The following is a 22,571-nucleotide window of genomic DNA, read 5'->3' on the forward strand; positions in this document are numbered from 1 at the left end:
CTGGTGACGTCACCCGCAGCGCCGGTTTCAGGGGATGCTGGGTAGGGTAGTTCTTAGTGCCGTTCCCCTCACGGCGTTGAAACACGAGGGGACAACCAGGTTTCCCTGCTGGTAGAGCCGTTCACCTCACGGCGTTGGAAAATGAAGCAGAGAAGCAAGATTCCCCCGCTGGTGGAGCCGTTCCCCTCACGGCAGGTAAGTGGTAGCTGAAGAGAATATGGCAAACTCTGTTGTCAATCATGGATAAACCGATCATCAATGCATTTTGCACAGAGAGCACGTGCACTTTAGCACTTTAGCACTGATTAACAGTGGTAAAGTGCCCAGAGCCCTAAAACCAACAAAGAATCGATCAAAAACAGGAGGCTAAAAAGCAAAAAGTCTGGGGGTAAACCCGCGAAAAATACCAGTTGCAACATAGACCAAAAAAGTAGTTTTTATTTTGGACACTTTTTGGAATATATGATGGGTCTCAGCAGTTCCCACAACAATAACGTTTTACAACAACCATGGAAAAACAAAGCTAGCGTTGACAACGCCAAAATGCTAAAATCTTAGGCCCTACCTATTGCCTTTGCCAATGTTTGCTTTAATTGTTATGCTGAACTCAGCGGGCTCTAAATATGGGAGGTTCTTTAAGCACATTCCACAATATGTCACGAAACTTTCAGGAAGCTGTGGAAATGAGTCACTGGAGAAGTGATCCGAGCTCAGATGCTACTATACGCTCTGTTGTCAGTTAGCCTGTTAAAGAAATAAAACAACACGCGTGAAGCTAACGCAAGTGTTGCACCAGGTAAGGTTTCACTATTAATCGGATTTTTTTTGTTGCCACTGTAGGATTAGATTTTATTTAACGATATTTTTCTGAATTGTGAGAAGATTACAGTTAAGTGCGGCTTTGCTATGTATGCAGACTACTAAAATACTCGTACTTCTTAAATTATCAGAGTAAAGGCAATTTATTAATGACTATTTGCTGCTAGGTGAATCTTCTGAAAAAGTGTTGAAAGGTCTAATTCTTTTTTGTAAAACTATATAAAAAGTCACAAACAGTGAAAGTGTTGTGTAAAACCGTAAGTGTTGAATTAAACTGTCGGGGCTACATATGATGATGAGCAAAAAAACATTCACGCTGCAAGCACTTCATTGTTTCTCTGGTAGACTGCAAGCACTGCATTACACGTTGATCACTGACTGGCTGCGTGTACCAAGCTGCGCGTTTCGACAGAAGTTTCCCTGCAAGTTGCTGTTCCTCTTAACTTTCAAGCCAACACCAGTTTGTACAAATGTTCTCCAGTGGCTTGGCGAAGAAAATGCTAACTATTTAATTCTGTCTGAGCACCAAGCAATAGCCTTTCCTGCGTTCAGAACATGGAAGGCCGGTTTCGGCTGATTTTGTTACAAAAACCGGCCCCCAACCTGGCGGTCCACCGGGGAAACGCCTGGTGCCTGCTGCAGCCAGTCCGGCCCTGATGGTAAGGAGGGCCGCAGGCCATACTTTGAGTTTCACTGACCTAGGGTAACACATTGCCCCACCTCAGACCTCTGCAGCAGCTACCAATAGGAAAACAGGACCTTATTTATGAGGCCCTACTGGCTTGTTTGTGCCCACGGAATGTCACTTTTTCGATGTTCCGGCGGCGCTATGTGCCACAGCATATTTATACGGCCACGTAAAGCTACGTGGCTTTTCATGGCCATATAAATATGTGCCCCTTTCACACAGAAAACTGAGTGAAAGGGCCATTCCATGGGTGTTTTTGTGGGTATTCCCACGCAACACCCATGGAACCTGACACATTCCCAGATTTTTGAGAAATCGTAAAACTAGTAATACGTCAGAACCTACCGCCACCCCAGGGGTGGCATTAGGGAGGCGCAATGAGGAGAAATGTTTTTATTTCTCCTTGTGTTTTTCTTTTTCTATGTGCGCTGCATTCTGCAGCACACGTCTTGTGATTGATTTTGTGCAGGAAAGTGTCCCTTCCTGTACAAAATCAATCAGCCCCGCAACATAGGCACCCTTGCACCATGGTGCAAGGGTGCCTGCGTTGGTGCAAGGCAGCCCATTGTGCACTAGCGCTGGGGAAAAGGACAGGAATGCGCCGTTTCACATATATAAGGCGCATTTCTGCCCTTTTGTTTTGACGTAGGGCAGCGCAGCAGGATTCCTTGCGGTGCTACCCTACATCGAAGCCTCATATATGAGGTCCTACAGTCTTTAGCAAAGCCAATAGGGCTGGCTTTAAAGAGATAACCTGTGCAAACACAGGCATGAAGACATGCTGTTTCCACCACACAAAAAGATAACACACCTAGTTAGAAAAAAAGAGCTTAGTAAATGAAAAAAACATGATCAAAACGACAAACATTCCATAAGCAAAACTGGAGTTATCCATTTTTAAAGAATAAAAATTAAGGTATTGAAATCAATACCCCCAGAGGGTCTGCTATACAAATTCCAATACATTTCGACTTTGTCAATGCTTGTTTTTATGTTTACTATTCACATCTCAAAGCTATACAGCCAGGACAGAAAAGAGAGGCAAATATTTCCAACAGAAGAACTCTATTCACAGTTTGATATCTTTCTTCTGTGTCCATTGCCTTCCTCCTCCCAAAAGAACTACTCACTTTAGTGAGAGCTTGTCAGAGCTTGTGGGCTGGAGCTTTAATGACCTGCATCAGAGAGCTAACCGCCCAAAGCTATGACCTGCAGAGCTTGTAGGGCTGCCCCATGCCAATTGTGAGTGAATACTGAGCATTGCTTGACATACTTGGCGTGGGACGGGACTCCGTGAGATGAAGGGTGTTCTGGGACGAGAGCCCACAACTGATCCATGAGGCTAGGGACCCCCAGAAATCTGAGGAGAGACGAAAGCAGGTCTGAACACAAGTTTGTAATGGGGAGATCCTATTTCATTCAGGGTACTCCACTCCCTCAAACCAGTTCCTTGACGACAAACCAAAGACAAGATTATTCCTCCCAACAAACAGCTGAAAGGGCTGGGCTCATACGTTCTAGACCTGCTCTAGAGTCACACTCTGATGGTTCTTTTTCGCAGCATGTAAGCAAAAAGGAGAGAAAAACATTAGATTAATTTTCAATTAGCCAATACTTCTCCTTGATACATAATAACTCACGGACTACTACTTCAGGTTAGTTTGTTTATTACTAAGCCAAAAATAACTGGACATAAAGACACCTCAATACGAGGGTTTAGAAATATAACGGGATTAGCATGAAGCCAAATCGGCGCATTCAATTTAGACGATTCAGCAAAAGCAAGACAATTATTTCAAGGAGTAGGATACAGAAATAAGGAAGCATGAGTCCAAATTTCCCTGGATCGAGGGTTGGTGAGTGAAAGGCATTAAATCCATCCCTACTCTAACTCTAAGATGGCATCCTTACATATGGGTTTTCAATGGGTAGAGGAAAAAGGTGTCAGAGCATGGAGTCTTCCAAAGAAGTCCCTCCACCATCCATGGGCCAAGTAGCATAAAAGCCACTATCAACGGAAAGAGCTTGTTCTGAGACGGTCTCTCTTCGAAGTGAAGAAAGAAGTGGGGCTCTATCCCTAGTTTCAACCACCAGTTATCCACAGGTAGCACTCCCAAGATCCATTTCGAGTCACGACATCCACTCTGGGTACAGTTCTGAGGGTATTTTTCCACGATGTTGACTGTGTACTTTCCTTGCAACAGTTTGTCTTTGGTTCCCAGGTATTCTCCTGTGCGAAACGTAACGGGCTTCCTTAATCATCTTAAGCCACACAATTGTAACTTCTTCTCTCCTTGCCTAACTTACTAAAACAAAGACATTATTCTAACTAAAAGAAAGCTTCTTCACCTGCAACACAAACGTGAGAAAGAACAGATTCCACAGGACACATGAAATTCAAGCTGTTAATTCTAAAGCGAGAGTTTTCGGGGACTTGCATTTCAGGCCTACGAATTTCAGCTAATATAAGAGAAACATCATATAAGCTCTTCAAATTCACATAGCATCAATGTAAATCTCAACTAATACATTTACCTACATGTGAAATAACATAATTACTAAGCACATTTAGTACACAAATAAATGTCAGTTGCACAACACGAGTTCTTCATGTTAATGTTTCCTGCTAGTTACATTTGCTTTCTACGTCGATCCTCCATTCCTAAAATACACCACGTATTCATGATAATACAATTCAAAATTCTAACATGTCACATCACATTAATACAACATATAATTATGTGCGGGTGCGCTCTATACATGATTATGATGCACCCCTACAAAAAGAATGACATTTCAGCTTCAGCATACCCACAGGAAGAAAGCTCACTAGCTTCAAGGAAATGTCTGATCGGGAAAATGTCCTATACAAGGACGGCTCCCCTATGCAAGTAAAACGTTGCATTCCCAGACATGCCCCCAAAAGTGACCTGTGTGCCGCCTCTTCCTTTGAAATCCTACATGCATTCTTTATGAATGGGTGCCAGGCTGCCTCTCCATATACTTTCTGTTTGAGTGCATCTGTACGGGGTTGTGCATCAGGGGATCCTGTGGCAAGTGCACTCTGGTTTTCAGGAGCAGCAGTGAGTGACACAGTTGCTTAGTAATTCATCTATTCATGCACGTATTTATCAAGACACTCACTGATCCAGTCACTCTCCAGCCCATTCTTACATTTATCCATGTGCTCACCTATTCATTGAACCATGTTGTTACACACCCATTTACTCATTCATACCTACACTCACCACTGTATCTTATCACTCGTTCTTCTATGCACTCCTTCATCCATTCATCGATCTATGCCCTCATTCATTCATCCATTCATCCTTATATTTACACACTCAATTTGGACAATCCATGAAGAAGCACTTATAAGAAAGCACAGCCTATTACTTTATTGAAGATTTTCCTCATATAATGTTTCACCCCACAATTTTTCAGTTGCTAAGCTCTGCAGATAGCAGATTTGTGATTATTAATTGTGTGAGAAGTTGGTCTGGTATATGCTGTCCACTAGTTATAGTGGGCACCTTGCACCAGTACAAACAACCCCTTATTGATGATAGGTTAAAGACAACCTTTATTGAAAGCTACCCTAGTGGTAGCTATGGAGAGCAGCCTTCAGGCTAAGTCTTGAAGGAATGTAAAGCAGTTTGTTTTACCAGTCTATAATCTCTTGAATGGCTACATGAAAGGCAACCGCACCAGGTACCTATTTAAAATATATGTATTTATTTCTAAACACACCCTACTAGTCTCTTTATGAGGCTAGAGGTCCAAACACATAAGTTACACTTCAAATATTACAGTAAAATAGCACAAATACACGTTAGGCCCTAGGGGCGAGCCAAACCATATACTAAAATAGTGGTATAAGAACCACGACTTAACTAGACACAAGGCCTAGAGCCTGTAGAATCACTGGCACCCCAAGGAACCACCCAAGGTAGTGACACAGAGGACCCACGGGGGCCGTGTGCAGTGTGAGAACACAGCCACAAGCGCCTGTTAGCTTCTATGGGGAAAGTCGCGGTTCGATTTTTAAGGATTAGGGACACTTAGAGATGAGCTAGGACCAAACCCTTTTGGACTTAGGAAGTTCTAGGGTCAACACCCATTGGAGCACCGGAGTACTCGAGTTACCTCACCCAGGGAAGCCGGGTGCATAGGTGTCAAATGGTGTTGGGTCGCGTTGTCGTTTTCAATGGGGGCTGGCAAAGAAGTGCTGCTGCCGGGAAGATGCGAAGTGTCCGAAGAGATCCAAGCCTGGATCGAAGATGAGAAGAACCTGAAAGCAGAGGGAACAGAGTCTGGGTCACTAGCCAGTGACCAGGGGCACACGATGTCGGGTGATTTCAGGTGAAGAAGGTGAAGATTGACTCTTCAGCAACGAGTACCAGGAGGCGTCGAGGACAACCAGGAGCTGTATTCGATCTGCCCCACAAAGGATGTCGAGTGCTGCAGCATTGGTGCCCGGATTGGACCCAACATGCCTTGGCAACAGCAACCCACACAGAAAGGAGAAAGATGCTTCGGTGCAGACCAGCAAGGTCTGAGGGACTCACCACGCGGTGCGGAGTCAGGGGACATCTAGAGAAAACAGGTAAGCCCAAGGAAAATCAAAGTTGCCTTCACAGGGACCCACCAGTCGACGGACCAGGGATCGCGAAGGAATCTTAAGCTGAAATGCAAGAAGCGGGCTCACGGAACACTCGTGAAGTGTAGGCCCACAATCTTCGATGCAGATGGTGCTCAGGGCTTGGGTAATAAGTAACCCAAAGCACAACTTCAAGAGACGTCGGGAAGTCAATGCACTGGCAAATGTGCACAGTTACCAGGAGTTCCGGTTCTACGTTACTCACGAGGGCTGTGGGTCTCAGCTTTGTTGGGGACTCGGTTCAACCTCTGAGAAGTCTGGAAATCCTCTTCCTGGGCTGCAGATACTTCGGAGTCCGGTGGGAGCTTCGGAGATGCAGACCGGCAATTGCTTTGTTGGTGCCTGCCAAGCAGGGGAGTCACTCCTTCACCCCAAGGGAGATTTCTTCAGTCCTCTAGTCGTTAGTAGAGTGTCGAAGTTCCAGGATTCAGTTGCAGAGTTTCGTCCAGGGATATCTAAAGTCCTGTTGCCAAGGGTTCCTTACTTATACCTAAGATGGGGGTTGGACTAACTCAGGGGACCCACCTATGGGAGGGTTTGGAAAGAGGGGTGGCTACACCCATTTCCTTTGTCCAGTTTCGTGCCAGAGCAGGGGCTGGAAGCCCCTGAACCGGTGTGAGCTGGACTATGCACAGGGGCACCAAATGTTCCTCCAGTGCAGGACTTCAAAGCACTCTGAGAGTGCTCCCACCCAGCCCCAATACACATCAGCCTGTCTGGGAGGTGGTTACACCGCCCTGTGACAGGAAACCTATTGTCCAGGCCTCCCCTGCCGGAGTTTGGTCAGCAGCAGGAGGCCAGACCCGTGTCTGTGGCTGCAGCATCCATTTTGTGATGCCAGGGCTCTTTTGAGTTGGTACCGTGTATACCGGTGTTGTCATGTCTCTCCCTCTAGAAGGGTGGGATCATACTCCCACACCAGTTACTGGTGTGGGGGTATGTTCCAAGGTGTTTGACACCAAACAGGACATGTTTCCGTGCAGCCAGTCCAAAGTTAGCATTAACCGTTTGGTTATAATGCACTTAAGAGTATATGGTCAGGCTGCACCACTGACAACCACGGAGAAGAGATTCCGAAGGCTGCAGAGGGGCTCAGTTCATGCCTGGGCACCCTCTCACATATAACCAAGCACCCTGCCTTCAGGATTGATAAGGTCTGCCATAGGGGTGACTGATAGGTTTCTATGTGCAGTGATAGGTGAGATATAGTGAACCTATATCTCAGTAAGGGGTGCATGCACCACCTTACCCAGGCTGCAGTAGCAGAGCTGTGGTGTCATTTTGGAGGGCTTTCCAGGGGTGGCATAATACATGCTTCAGCCCCTGGTAGGCCTCTGGGGTACCTATGCCCTGGGTACATAGTATACTATATACTAGGGACTCACAAGGGTACCCCTGAATCCAATCTGGAGTGTACCTAAAGTACATGGAATCAATTTAGAGAGAAAGCAGATAGGCTGGGGACCTGATTAGCAGGTTCCCAGCCAAAATAAGTCAAAAACCATCAAAACACCAGGAAAAAAGTGGGGGCAACCATGTAGTCAGATTTCACCTTCCTACAAATGGGACTTACAGCTGATGTAGAGCTTGGCGGACAAACGTGGTACACAAGCATACAAATGTGATGGAGGACCCTATCCAACAAACTCTTGTACTGTTCACCCAATTGTAAGTTGGGCGGCCATCAGTGTAGGAAGGTGGAATCTGACTACATGGTTGCCCCCACTTTTTTCCTGGTGTTTTGATGGTTTTTGACTTAGTTTGGCTGGGAACCTGCTATTCAGGTCCCTAGACTATCTGCTTTCTCTTATAAATTGATTCCATGTATCTTAGGTACACCACAGATTAGATTCTGGGTTGCCCTTATAACTCCCTAGTATATGGTATACTATGTACCTAGGGCATAGGTACCCCAGAGGCCTACCAGGGGCTGCAGCATATATTATGACACCCCTGGGAAGCCCTCCGAAATGACACCACAGGTCTGCTACCAACTTCTCACAATCAGCTTTCCGTCAATTGTGCCCCCGTTCGCTCCATTGGCAGGAAGCTTACTCAAATGACCTGACGGAGTATGGCAGTCTGAGTAAGAGCACAACACTGCCCACCCTATTTAGGCAGGACAGTCTAATATCCTTTTTTATTGTCTATCACCACTTGACGTACTTCGGCACTGATTTTATTAGATCTAGTTTGATACGGTTTCCCACCAGATCCTGCTACAACAGTTGGTGGAGGTGGGGATTGTAGGCCCTGCCCTGGCTTGGTTCGCCTCTTTCCTCTCCGAGAGAACCTTCTAGCTGAAGGCCCCCCCTTTTTCCTCCTCGATCCACACCTTGAAACAAGGGGTGCCACAGGGCTCGGCATTGAGCCCTACACTATTTAATCTTTATGTCCAACCGCTAGCACCTGTGGCCAGAAGTAGAGGGCTGACAGTGGTATTGTATGCTGACGACACACAGCTGGTAGTGGCACTCTCCGAAGACTCTGTGCGGAATGCCTCTAAGATTTAGAATGATCTTACAGCTGTCGCGGTGTGGTTGTCTGCCAACTGTCTGAAGCTCAATGCTGGCAAGTCTGAGATCCTGCTGGTTGGGAGGAACGCAGAGCTGTGGAACGAGCACTGTTGGCCTACTACCCTGGGCTGTGCACCCACCACCAAACAGGTGGTAAAAAATCTGGGTGTTTGGGTGGACTCGGCCCTCAGCTTCCAAGTTCAAACTAAGAAGGTGGCAGGGACCTGCTTTGGAATACTGCGAGGGTTCAAACCACTGCTAGGGCTTTTCGATCCACCCACTCAGCAGGTTATCATCCAGGCCTCCATTCAGTCTAGATTAGACTATGCTAGCTCACTATACTTGGGGTCAAATAAGACTGAGACTCTGAGACTTCAGACGGTCCAGACTGCGGCGGCCAGAACTCTGCTTTGCCTCCCTAGAACTTGCTCCACCTCATGTGCTATCCGACGACTACATTGGCTGCCGGTGGCCAGCCATGTGGAGTTTAAGTCCCTCTGTATCGCCGCTTTTAAAATTCTGAAATCTTCCTCCTGTGGTATTTTGGCCAACCTGCTCCTACCTTACACACCCACCCGCCAACTCCGGTTTATGGGTCAACATCTGGGGGCTGTTCCTAGGGTGAGGAGGGTGCGTGCCGGTGGGCGCTCTTTCCGTACACTGGCAGACAAACGTTGGAATTCTCTCCCACTGCGCATCCGCAGTCTGAATAAGTATTTAGCTTTCCGTAAGGCACTCAAACCCCTTCTATTCCCCGCGCCCTAGGCCCTGTGGTTCTCTTCTTATTGTCTCCCTATGTGCTGCTGCTAGTGCTGGGACGCCCCTTTGCTGGGGCAGCTCTACAAAACTACTTAACCTAACCTAACCTTGGAAAACCAGGTGGTCACAAACACAAAAACTAAAATTATGACCCCCCCACACACACACACATCCAATAAAGTATTCACTGAATTTCATGGACCTTAGTTATTTGTTTTTCAAAAATAAACTCCTAGTTTGAGAGTTTGTTTTTGAAAAACGAGAATTTTTATGGACGGCAGTCAAAACTGACCGCAGCCATACGGCAGACTTTTGGTAACTTCAGAGAAGATGTTGTAGCAGCAGTACCTCTGAAGGTACAGAGCTCATCACTGGGCTGGTGGTGGTCTCTAAATGTATCAGTCCTCTGTTTTTTCAGGGTAGCAAGCATAATGTCCTCCTCCTCCCTGACATACAAGGATGAAACCATGAAACCCTAAATGATTCCCAAAGTTTTCTGACTGACTGTGGATAGATAGAATGCTCAGTCTAAAGATCTCATCGTGTCAGCAGTGACTGCTACTGTTTTGTCAGGACGCTTGTTCGGTGTGCATCACACCAGGGAAAAAACATGCATTGGCAAAGCCAATTGGCCCTGAGTTTGGGACCCTTATGCTTTGCCAATTTCTTTTGGCAGTGCTGTGCAGTGGCGGGACAGTGCGCTGCATCATCAGAATAAAAAATTTAAAAAAAGGAGCAAAGGGGGTCGCTTCATTCCCTGACACGTGCATACATTAGAACACATTTGTGCATTAGCAGGATGAAGTGCGCAATTTTTGGTTACATTATATTTACCAATCCAAGATGGCAGATGCGACTTGGATCAGGAATTTTAAAAAATCATGTTTTTTTTAGCACAAAAGTGCCAATTAGAAAAAAAGGACAGTGTTAGTCGGGGAGTAATGGAGGAGTAGGTGGGGGGAAGGACGTTGGATAAGTAGCTCACAGAGGGTGGAGAAAGAAGCACGAGAGAGAGAGAGAACACAACAGAAGTACACAGAAGAGATAGCAACATAGTGCGCAGAGTGGTGGAATAGAGCATACACAAGAGAAAGAGCAGGGCGGGGGAGAAAACACAAGGATGCGAGACAGCAACATTGAGCGTGAGGGGGAGAGATGCACCAAGGAAGGCAGCTGGAAAATACATGCACCTGCGGAGTGCTTATGCTAAAAGAAGCAAGAGGAAGCATGGGGGTAATCAGATAGATGGGAGAGAGCAACACAGTGCAGAGGGGAGAGAGGCACACAAGGGAGACAGCTGGAAAATACATGCACCTGCGGAGTGCTTATGCTAAAAGAAGCAAGAGGAAGCATGGGGGGTAATCAGATAGATGGGAGAGAGCAACACAGTGCAGATGGGAGAGAGGCACACAAGGGAGACAGCTGGAAAATACATGCACCTGCGGAGTGCTTATGCTAAAAGAAGCAAGAGGAAGCATGGGGGTAATCAGATAGATGGGAGAGAGCAACACAGTGCAGAGGGGAGAGAGGCACACAAGGGAGACAGCTGGAAAATACATGCACCTGCGGAGTGCTTATGCTAAAAGAAGCAAGAGGAAGCATGGGGGTAATCAGATAGATGGGAGAGAGCAACACAGTGCAGAGGGGAGAGAGGCACACAAGGGAGACAGCTGGAAAATACATGCACCTGCGGAGTGCTTATGCTAAAAGAAGCAAGAGGAAGCATGGGGGGGTAATCAGATAGATGGGAGAGAGCAACACAGTGCAGAGGGGAGAGAGGCACACAAGCGAGACAGCTGGAAAATACATGCACCTGCGGAGTGCTTATGCTAAAAGAAGCAAGAGGAAGCATGGGGGGTAATCAGATAGATCGGAGAGAGCAACACAGTGCAGAGGGGAGAGAGGCACACAAGGGAGACAGCTGGAAAATACATGCACCTGCGGAGTGCTTATGCTAAAAGAAGCAAGAGGAAGCATGGGGGGTAATCAGATAGATCGGAGAGAGCAACACAGTGCAGAGGGGAGAGAGGCACACAAGGGAGACAGCTGGAAAATACATGCACCTGCGGAGTGCTTATGCTAAAAGAAGCAAGAGGAAGCATGGGGGTAATCAGATAGATGGGAGAGAGCAACACAGTGCAGAGGGGAGAGAGGCACACAAGGGAGACAGCTGGAAAATACATGCACCTGCGGAGTGCTTATGCTAAAAGAAGCAAGAGGAAGCATGGGGGTAATCAGATAGATGGGAGAGAGCAACACAGTGCAGAGGGGAGAGAGGCACACAAGGGAGACAGCTGGAAAATACATGCACCTGCGGAGTGCTTATGCTAAAAGAAGCAAGAGGAAGCATGGGGGGGTAATCAGATAGATGGGAGAGAGCAACACAGTGCAGAGGGGAGAGAGGCACACAAGCGAGACAGCTGGAAAATACATGCACCTGCGGAGTGCTTATGCTAAAAGAAGCAAGAGGAAGCATGGGGGGTAATCAGATAGATCGGAGAGAGCAACACAGTGCAGAGGGGAGAGAGGCACACAAGGGAGACAGCTGGAAAATACATGCACCTGCGGAGTGCTTATGCTAAAAGAAGCAAGAGGAAGCATGGGGGGTAATCAGATAGATCGGAGAGAGCAACACAGTGCAGAGGGGAGAGAGGCACACAAGGGAGACAGCTGGAAAATACATGCACCTGCGGAGTGCTTATGCTAAAAGAAGCAAGAGGAAGCATGGGGGTAATCAGATAGATGGGAGAGAGCAACACAGTGCAGAGGGGAGAGAGGCACACAAGGGAGACAGCTGGAAAATACATGCACCTGCGGAGTGCTTATGCTAAAAGAAGCAAGAGGAAGCATGGGGGTAATCAGATAGATGGGAGAGAGCAACACAGTGCAGAGGGGAGAGAGGCACACAAGGGAGACAGCTGGAAAATACATGCACCTGCGGAGTGCTTATGCTAAAAGAAGCAAGAGGAAGCATGGGGGGGTAATCAGATAGATGGGAGAGAGCAACACAGTGCAGAGGGGAGAGAGGCACACAAGCGAGACAGCTGGAAAATACATGCACCTGCGGAGTGCTTATGCTAAAAGAAGCAAGAGGAAGCATGGGGGGTAATCAGATAGATCGGAGAGAGCAACACAGTGCAGAGGGGAGAGAGGCACACAAGGGAGACAGCTGGAAAATACATGCACCTGCGGAGTGCTTATGCTAAAAGAAGCAAGAGGAAGCATGGGGGGTAATCAGATAGATCGGAGAGAGCAACACAGTGCAGAGGGGAGAGAGGCACACAAGGGAGACAGCTGGAAAATACATGCACCTGCGGAGTGCTTATGCTAAAAGAAGCAAGAGGAAGCATGGGGGGTAATCAGATAGATCGGAGAGAGCAACACAGTGCAGAGGGGAGAGAGGCACACAAGGGAGACAGCTGGAAAATACATGCACCTGCGGAGTGCTTATGCTAAAAGAAGCAAGAGGAAGCATGGGGGGTAATCAGATAGATCGGAGAGAGCAACACAGTGCAGAGGGGAGAGAGGCACACAAGGGAGACAGCTGGAAAATACATGCACCTGCGGAGTGCTTATGCTAAAAGAAGCAAGAGGAAGCATGGGGGGTAATCAGATAGATGGGAGAGAGCAACACAGTGCAGAGGGGAGAGAGGCACACAAGGGAGACAGCTGGAAAATACATGCACCTGCGGAGTGCTTATGCTAAAAGAAGCAAGAGGAAGCATGGGAGGTAATCAGATAGATCGGAGAGAGCAACACAGTGCAGAGGGGAGAGAGGCACACAAGGGAGACAGCTGGAAAATACATGCACCTGCGGAGTGCTTATGCTAAAAGAAGCAAGAGGAAGCATGGGGGGTAATCAGATAGATCGGAGAGAGCAACACAGTGCAGAGGGGAGAGAGGCACACAAGGGAGACAGCTGGAAAATACATGCACCTGCGGAGTGCTTATGCTAAAAGAAGCAAGAGGAAGCATGGGGGGTAATCAGATAGATGGGAGAGAGCAACACAGTGCAGAGGGGAGAGAGGCACACAAGGGAGACAGCTGGAAAATACATGCACCTGCGGAGTGCTTATGCTAAAAGAAGCAAAAGGAAGCATGGGGGTAATCAGATAGATGGGAGAGAGCAACACAGTGCAGAGTGGAGAGAGGCACACAAGGGAGACAGCTGGAAATCACATGCGCTCCTGTGTTCCCTAAAGAGAGCAGTGAAAGAACACAAGTAAAGAGTCCATGCTCCAGGTGAAGGACAAACACAAGGTGGCCGAGAAAGCTATTAAATAAGAAACAAGCAATTGAGTGTGACAATAAGCCAACCAGCGGTAAACAATGCGCGGGATTTAAGCCCACAGTAAGATCTTGGTAAACTGACAATAGGTGTTTTGCAATCAGTCTGGCAGGCTCGCCCTAAACATAGCCAAATGTCATTTCCTTAAATTAAAGCCACTTGCTCACGCAGCTGTTACATATTACTGTTAGGCTATTTATTCCTAAGTACAGCATAGAAGTCTTTACAAAATGACCCAAAAATTTCCAAACGTTTATCAGCAGATCTGAGTAAAAAATATATAGTTGGAAAGGCACCTCCTCCGAGTGTTTTCACATAACATTAAACATGAAGTTGTGTGAAAGTCCCCCCATACGTAGATGCCATTGTTGAAAAGTTTTAAGTAATGTGAATGTATATATATTGAGCAATAACCACAACAAACAAGTTCCTCAAACTGTTTGAATTTACAAGATGAAAGTACGGAGGGGAAATATTCGTTTATTTATTTGGAAAGCACCGCGTGGCATGGGCAAAGGAGTCGATTTTAGAGCACGTGATATCTTATATCGAGAAATCCCCTACAGATCACAAGTGAGGTTTAGAGTGTAAATCTTTGCTGCGTGAAAGTCAAAATAAGAAAATGCAACTAGAATACATGAGTATTACGTTGAGTGACTTTAATTATGCCTGACAAGGAGTTACCTGCTAGAGGGAGGTATAGAGGTCCATAAACAAAACTACTTGGGGCAAACACTTTATTGGCTATATATCACCGCCCCATAGCCAGAGAGTGAACCAAACGGCAAAAGGCCTGCTGCCTGGTTTTCACTATCAGAGGCAATGCAACCAGCAGCTGGCCAATTCTACTAGATATGGTTTAGTGCTGTGTTTTCCACCTTGCACAAAACAGCACAGCAACTTTCTGAAAAATCAATTAATTAATGTTGCACTGAATCTTCGATCTTTAGAGGTTGGTAAATTGAACATCGTTACATTGGGTTATAATACCAGTTTTTTTCATCACCTAGAAATGGCCACCGGCATGGCGTGGCAGCCGAGGAGAATTACTGTTTTTCAAAGACCCTCTATGCTACCTCAGCATATTTACGCTGATTTTAAATTTAAGGGGTGACCAAAAACAGGGGAAAAAGATGAAAAGACTCTGCAATCTTTGTGACTATGTGACCACTGAAGCCTAAAAAGACCCCTGGGTGCTTATTTAAAAGCCCCTTGCGCCGCTGATACGTTACTTTTTGTGACGCAACGGAGGCGCAGTGTGCTGTCCCATATTTACAAGGACAAGTAAAGCTACCCTGCGTGGCTTTTCGTGTCCTTGTAAATATGGCCCCTTTTCACGCAGCCCTTTGTGTGAAATGAAGCAAACACAAGGAATCAAGCTATCCTGGCTGAAGAGGGGTGAAACCCCGAAACCGTTCCTAGGATGCTTGTTTTCAGTCCAGGGAGGACCTGGCTTGGCAGTTCGGGCTGGACTGCTCCCATGAGGCACAGGGTCAAGACTGATTTGCATATGGCTGTGTCCAAACTGGAATGGCATGGTGAGCAAAAAAACAATGGATTTAGGCCCAGATCTCTGTATGTATGACATTGTTCTGCATTATGTCCATCAACTGTTGTTTTTGCCTTTGTGTGAAATGGGCGTTCTATGGGTGTTGCTGTGGGTGTTCCCACGCTGCACCCATGGAACCTGACAAATTTCCAGATTTATGAGAAATCATAAACTTGGGAATGCGTCAGAATGCAAGGCTTCCCAGGGGAGGCGTAGGGAGGTGCAACAAGGAGAAATGTTTTAATTTCTCCTTGTTTTTTCCTATTTATATGCGTGCTGCATTCTGCAGCACACATAGAAAGAGGAAAACACCTCTCCTGATTGTTTTTGTGCAAGAAGGTGTCCCTTCCTGCACAAAAACAATTTCCCTGCAACTCAGGCACCACAAGGTTGCCTGTGTCTCTGCTTGGCATACAATTGTTCTCCAGCGCAAGGGGGAGCACAGGGTTACAGCATATCGTTGTAGATCTGACATCCCTGTTCTTTGAAAGTGACTTAGTCTGGTGCAACAAAATAGTTTGCAGCACCACACGAGTCACTTGTTCGTAAATAAGGCCCTCTGCTTTCTCTCAGAATGTGCACATTGAGCAGATTCTTTCACCTCAACCGTGCTGAAAGGGGTGGCCAACTTGAACAGGCAGTTTCTAAGAGTCCTTTCTATTAATCTTCTAATGCCTTTTTTCAAATATAATGAAGCTAGCAGACATTTGTTATGTTCATCAATTGATTCAGTCATTTTTCCTTGTTTCCCGATCGCCCCTCCTTCTGACCCTCCATTGAACTTTGCGGCGCAAGCGTTCTTGATAAATGATTACCAAGCATTCTAACAGACTGAGACCTCATTTGGAGAGGTTTCAAGTGAAGGCTTTTAATACCGCATTGCCAAATCTATTTCCTCCTTGAAACTCCGACATTAGTGACTAAGACGAGCATCTGCCACCCCTGGCTTAGATCACGTCTACGGTTGGGCAGCAGACATGAGCGATTACTCTGTGGTGCCACATATTCTCTACTCCATGCCCCACACGAGACATGCCAGATAGGAGCCCAGCCTCAAATACAAGGCCACTGAGAGGAATTGTATTGCTCGCTGTGGAGAAGGTACCTCGGGGCATATTATCAAGGACGGCGTTAAAATTATCGACGCTTTAGCGGCAGGAAACTGCCGCTAAAAGTGGCGATAATGGGCTTGATAATATGCCGCAGAGAATTCCAATAGAATCCCATGTTCACATTAGAACAGGGGCTTCTATTGGAATTCTCTGCGGCATATTATCAAGCCCATTATCGCCGCTTTTAGCGGTAGTTTCCTGCCGCTAAAGCGGCGATAATGGGCTTGATAATATGCCGCAGAGAATTCCAATAGAATCCCATGTTCACACTAGAACATGGGCTTCTAGTGGAATTCTCTGCGGCCTATTATCAAGCCCATTATCGCCGCTTTTAGTGGCAGTTTCCTGCTGCTAAAGCGGCGATAATTTTAACGCCATCCTTGATAATATGCCCCGTCCTTCTTTCCGATAACCAAAGGAAGAAATGCCCCTACAGTAAATCCTCCATAATGCCAGCGTCTTCCTGTCAAAAACTGCGGTGTATCAAACCTCAGTTTGGCGGACATGGCGCTATTGTGTTTCCGATTATTTCCTGTGGATGAAATGCTTTCCAGCTTAAAAAGGGGACATTTTAAGCAGTCTTTCATGCAGCACCTTTATCTCTCATAATATTCAATGTGTTTCTTCTTCACAGACTTCCTATTTTAATCTTATATTATGTGCTTCCATATAATTTCCTCCCCTTTTATTACCATAATCAGGAACACAATAGGTTTCCCATTCCTCTTCTTTTATTACCATCTATTTGAGGCTATTGAAGTAGATTCTTCTGTATAATTACATCAAGCAAGGAACCTTTCTCTGTCCACCAAGTCTAAACCCCTGCAACATGCAACTAGAGCACACCACAAAAAAGTCCTATGGAGCAAAGGTGAACCACCATGACAATTGAAAACCTGGAAAGAAGAGTACCTCACATAATCAATTGTGATAGGTGTATTCAAAATACCAGACCTGTTTGCCTGCCAGCTGAGCCGAGGGGAGCCGCGGGGAGAGCCGTGCACCATGGAGCACTTCTGCAGGGAGGACTACAACTCCCATCTCCACCTGCCATAGCTTCCTGCTTCCGGGTTCCCTGGACGCCTAAAAGCTCGTCGCGCACCCGAGTCCTTGTATCTGTTTGCCTGCCATCTGAGCCGAGTGGAGCCGAGGGGAGAGCCGTGCACCATGGAGCACCGCTGGGGAGAGGACCACAACTCCCATCTCCCCCTGCCATAGCTTCCTGCTTCCGGTTCCCTGGACGCCTAAAAGCGCGTCATGCACCCACGGCACGGGCCGCATGCGGGGAAGTGCCCAGGCCACACACGGGCTAAGCCTGGGCCAAGGGTGGGCCCATTCACACCCAGAGGAGCCCGGAGGAGGCTGGGCTGGGCCACCCCCTTAACCCCCGACATTGGTGCTGTCTGGTACCTGGATCAGGATAGGTAAGAAAAGGTTAACTACTACTTTCACCTCTGGGTTAACTATATCCACCATTGACTCGTTTTTAACCAAAGCGACAAACACAAGTTCCTTGGAGTTCAGCCTGATGGAGCGTAGACTTTCCCTAGGAGATGGCACCCATGGTCCTAATGACGGGTCTGAAGACCTTCCTATCACCACACCTATTTAGCCCAATGCATATACTGCTAGTCAGGACTATGATGATTGTAGTGACTCACTATTAACTACTACTGCACCCAATAATGACATTCTTCTCCCTTCTAACAACTCCACCGTGATTAAGCCCGCTTCTTCACTGACTATCAATGGCAAGAGGAAGAAAGGTCCTAATAAAGAACTTCCCTCCACCAAACCAAAGAAACCTAGGAAATCTTACCTCAACAACTCAGTGCTGAGCCTGGTGCAGACATTCTCGAACTACCGCGGTCCCTGGTCCCTCTAGAAGACATTTATGCAAGACTATCTCTTATGATAACTCCTATATTGCTACATTTGGACAATATTGAACTGAAACTCGAGGAGTTAATAAATTCAAGCAGAGCCCCCACACAACCATCCCTACTAAATAATCATTCTCCACACATCACAAACACCACGAATAACCTCCCCACTGCTAGTACCCACCCATCCCAGACAGGTCGGTTCCCAGCTGTTGGTAATCCTGGGTTTGCTTTGACATCTGGGACACAACCAGGCAGGGCGCCCAGATATTGTCGGAAAATCCTATAAACAACCCAGTCTCAACCTCCTTAATATCACCTCTCCCAGCATGTGAGAACAGACCAGTCATTATTAAGCCACCAGAGGGCTCGGGAGACATCACCCAAATTCTTACCAATCAAACCCACTATGATTTTACGCAGAGTCATAGGGGACCTAGACACCAAAACCTTGATCTCCCGCCCGCTGCCTGCCCGTTTGTTCTAGTTTTGGTAAATGTCCCCGCACTTAGACCCTCACAAAGAGAATATACTACCCAGCTCATGGATAAAGCGCGACTGGTTAATTAATCACACGAGGCCAGGACACCTAATTCAGAACCATCTATTAATGGCAAGGAGAACTCCGTGGGTTGCCCCTTCCCCAAAAGTACAGAAGGGTGATTGTGTTGTTTTAAATTTTGATAGCCCTCAACTGGTGAGAGATTTACTCTCACAACCTCTATCTACCTCTAAACTAACAATCAAGATTTTTTCAGCACCCCTGGGTTTCTTTTACAAAGCACACACACTTCACTTTGAAAATGCCCCAGCCATACCTCAAGACCACCTTATAAATGCTAACAGGACCCCGATGATTAATCTCGCGCACCATGGCACCAGCAACAGATTTGCCCCATTGTCATGCCTGGACTCTTGTGAATGACATGCAGTCAATAACCAGACTTCAACCCCCAATGGAGACCTAAGGGCTTGAGGTAAAGCGTGCCATTCAGTTCTCTCAGGGGAAAACAGAACACCAAAGTTGCACTGACCTACATCTCTTAGGTTCTGTCCAACAGGTTAATAAGGTTCACACTTTGGATGTACAGAACCCAGTGTATCCTCTTTTGTGTTGGAATATAGCAGGCTACAATAGTAAGCAGAACAACAAGGAATGGCTCACTGCTTTGTCCAACTACCAGATCATTGGCATTCAAGAAACCTGGGAGATCGCTTCAATTTTTATTGATGGGTATCGGTCATTCCAAATTCCGGCTTTGCCATCCTCCGGTGGCAGGCTTCGGGGTGGTCTACTGACGGTGAACTTCAATGAGGTCGCATTTAATGTCCTGACTTTCATAAACACATCCCCCTATTTTCATATCCTGGTTATTAAAGGGATTGACATTTGGGATTTACTATTAGTAAATTACTATAACAACAACTTCCAAGATCATGTAGTGGTACCCTAGCTTTTAGACAACCTGACAAAGGACCTAGCAGAGTCCCACCCTAAACCTATACAAGTAATCGAGCTGGGAGATTTTAACTTAAAGTCATGTTCACAAAATCCTGCAGAGTTATGCAGTATTTTGGACCATAGGAATGTCTCTATACCCCATTTCCAGCATGATGTCCAGGGGAACGCTCTTAACACCATTTTAATGAAGTGGCAACTCGTGGTACATAATGCTATAGGCCCACACACGGGGTTATTTTCCCCTACTTTCTGAAGAGGTGAATATCTATCCATGCTAGGTTACATTATTTCCTCTGACACCCTTAGCTCAAACCTAACAAAGCCACAGACCAACTTTACTGAATTCAGTGATCATGCCATGCTGTCTACTGCCCTATCATGGCAAGAGTCGAAATCCCACAGTGAACCTCCAAATTCCCCAAACCAAACTTAGTCAGAAATAACGGCTTCACTCTGGAATGGGATAAGGTTGATGTGGCCACTTTTTTCATAAGTCTGTTTATTATGCACTTAAAGTTATATATAAATAATTATTTTAAATGTATTTTGTTATTTCAAAACATGAATTACATTTGTTTTTAAATGAAAAAGATAAGTAAAATATTTTTTCATAAAGTACTATTTTTCTTATCTACGTTAAATATATATGTGTGTATATTACCTACTGGCAGTCGCCAGTAGGTAGTTATAGTTAGGACCAAGTTTCCATAGGAAGAGCATTTTTGTTTTGCTTATAACTTTGGCGTCCTTTGATGAATCTTCATGAAAGTTTTCAAACTAATTCTTTGTTCATATCAGCTCCTATGTGGAAAGCTTGGGGGTGATTTGTCAAGGGGGGGCCGAGAAAAAAGGGGGGTCCAAAACATGTTTTCTCCATGTTCATTTCTATAGGAAACTTTAGACAAGGCTACAGGTCGAACGGGTGAACGGGTGAACGGAATTGCCCCAAATTTGGCAGGGAGAAGGGTCTTGGTCTAGAAATCACACTTTTGATTATTTGGTGTAAATCCGTTCAGTAGATTTGGAGAAATAGCGAAATTTACAGATATATATATTTGGGAATTCTGCCATCTGATTGGCTGAGGCGTTACGAGCACGAGCTTGCTGCTTATTGGTTGTGAGCGCTGCGAGCTGTTGCAATTAGGAAGTGTTGGCCACCATTTTGTGATTCCATTGAAGCGAGTAAGGGGGAAAAAGGGCGAAAAGAGTAGGAAACAGGAGGATAGGAGCACTGTAACCTCTGTGGGGGAGTGCGAAGCGAAGTAGTCACACCTACCGGTCTGAAAGTGCGGTGTTGCTCAGAGTGACACTGTGCTGAGATGAGATGGTGCTACAGTCGGGTATGAAACCTAGAGCCTAAACCGGGAAGTCATTGCTGTAAAGTGATGTGCTCTGGTGTTTGTAGGATACCTGTGTTAGTAGGCATTTATACCATACAGGGAGTGGGAAGTGAACTACTGAGCTCTACAGTGCGTTTATACTATACCGGAAGTGGGAAGCGAAGTACTGCGCCCACCGGTTTGAAGACTCGGGGATCAAACCGAGCTGATTGTTGTAAAGTGATGGGTTGTGGGCGCTGTAGCATACTGGCCGCTGTAGTTTAACTGTAAGTAGTGTTAGTATGCGTTTAAACTATACAGGGAGTGGGAAGCGAACTACTCACCCCTACTGGTCTGAAGACTCGGGGATTAAACCGTGAGCTCATTGCTGTAAAGTGATGAGCTCTGTGTACTATTTCATTGTAAGCCATAGGACAATGTTAGTATGTAATGATACTATAATGTAAGTATGTAATGGTAGAATGTAGGGCTGTCATGAGGGGAATCTTTGGGAGTTAGTACACGGTGCTGGAGAAGACGGATGCCTTGGTGTCTGGTGCTGTTGGTGGCTGTTTAAGCTGTCTTTTTTCCTGCAATAAATCTACTTATCGGATCCACTGCTGTCTTCCTGTTCACTACATAAATTTGGCGACGAGAGGGAGAAGGTGAAAAGAAGGCAGCACTCACCAAGATTTTGCGCTTGCTTGCGTTGTGCTGAAGACCCGTTTTCTTGGTGAATCTGTTTCTACTCATCCCAGGGTCGTCGGCTGATCGAACTATGTGATCCTACCTCTGGTAGGATTTATATTTTTTGATTTTGGGCGTCCTCTGTCTCTTCACTACACTCTTGTTGCTGTACCACACGTGTGCAAGTAGTGTTAGTATGCGTTTATACTAATTCTGTTGTTATGCATTAAACAAAGCATCATGGTCCCATGGAGCGCAACCTCCCAGGCGCAGGTCATACAATGTCCCGGGGTGTGCAAGCGCAGGACATTTATGTTTGCTATTACAGGGCGGGAGCATTGCTTGTACCCTGTGATAATAAATTCTTGTGTGCCTCGTTGAAGCGAGAGGAGGAAAACCTCGTATCGTTTCAATAAAGCAGAACCGAATGGCAAAAATGGAGAAAAAAAATGAAGCAGGGTCTCACCCGTTCATTTAAATGAGCACACTGGTGGGTAATGTTCCGGGGCCAATCCTATTATTATATTGCGGGGTCTCTGCAGCACTGGGGATCTTAATCTCACATGTAAATTAGGCGTGGGAGGGCACAGAGACGTTTCGCAGACTAGGGGATCAACACCTCCCCGGGTATTGTTTATGGATTGTTCGGGGGGCTTCAAGGCCAACTCAAGACCGGGGATTGGCAACCTCCGGGGCTTTATTTAAATATGGAGGGTGGGCCTCACCAGTCCTTGAAGCCTCGGTGGTCCTAGGCAGTGCCTTATTGGTTCTGAAATCACAAGGGCAGTACTCATGGTATGATAAAGTGATACACTCATAGAACTCTTGC

At 46.3% G+C, this 22,571-nt stretch overlaps 1 protein-coding gene across 3 annotated transcripts in view; it reads left to right on the top strand.

Moving 5' to 3' along the window:
- The first annotated feature begins 690 nt into the window (after positions 1–690).
- Positions 691–22,571, top strand: part of LOC146805455 (granulocyte-macrophage colony-stimulating factor receptor subunit alpha-like) — a 409,263-nt gene continuing 387,382 nt past the window's right edge. For 2 of the 3 annotated variants that reach the window (XM_085622687.1, XM_085622686.1), the window contains exon 1: positions 691–796. The gene's annotated coding sequence lies outside the window, so the exon portion shown is untranslated. The remainder of the gene's footprint in view (positions 797–22,571) is intronic. The other variant, XM_085622685.1, reaches the window with a different exon arrangement.

This window comes from Triturus cristatus, chromosome 8 (genome assembly GCF_964204655.1).
Source record: "Triturus cristatus chromosome 8, aTriCri1.1, whole genome shotgun sequence".
Classification (NCBI taxonomy): Eukaryota; Metazoa; Chordata; class Amphibia; order Caudata; family Salamandridae; genus Triturus; species Triturus cristatus.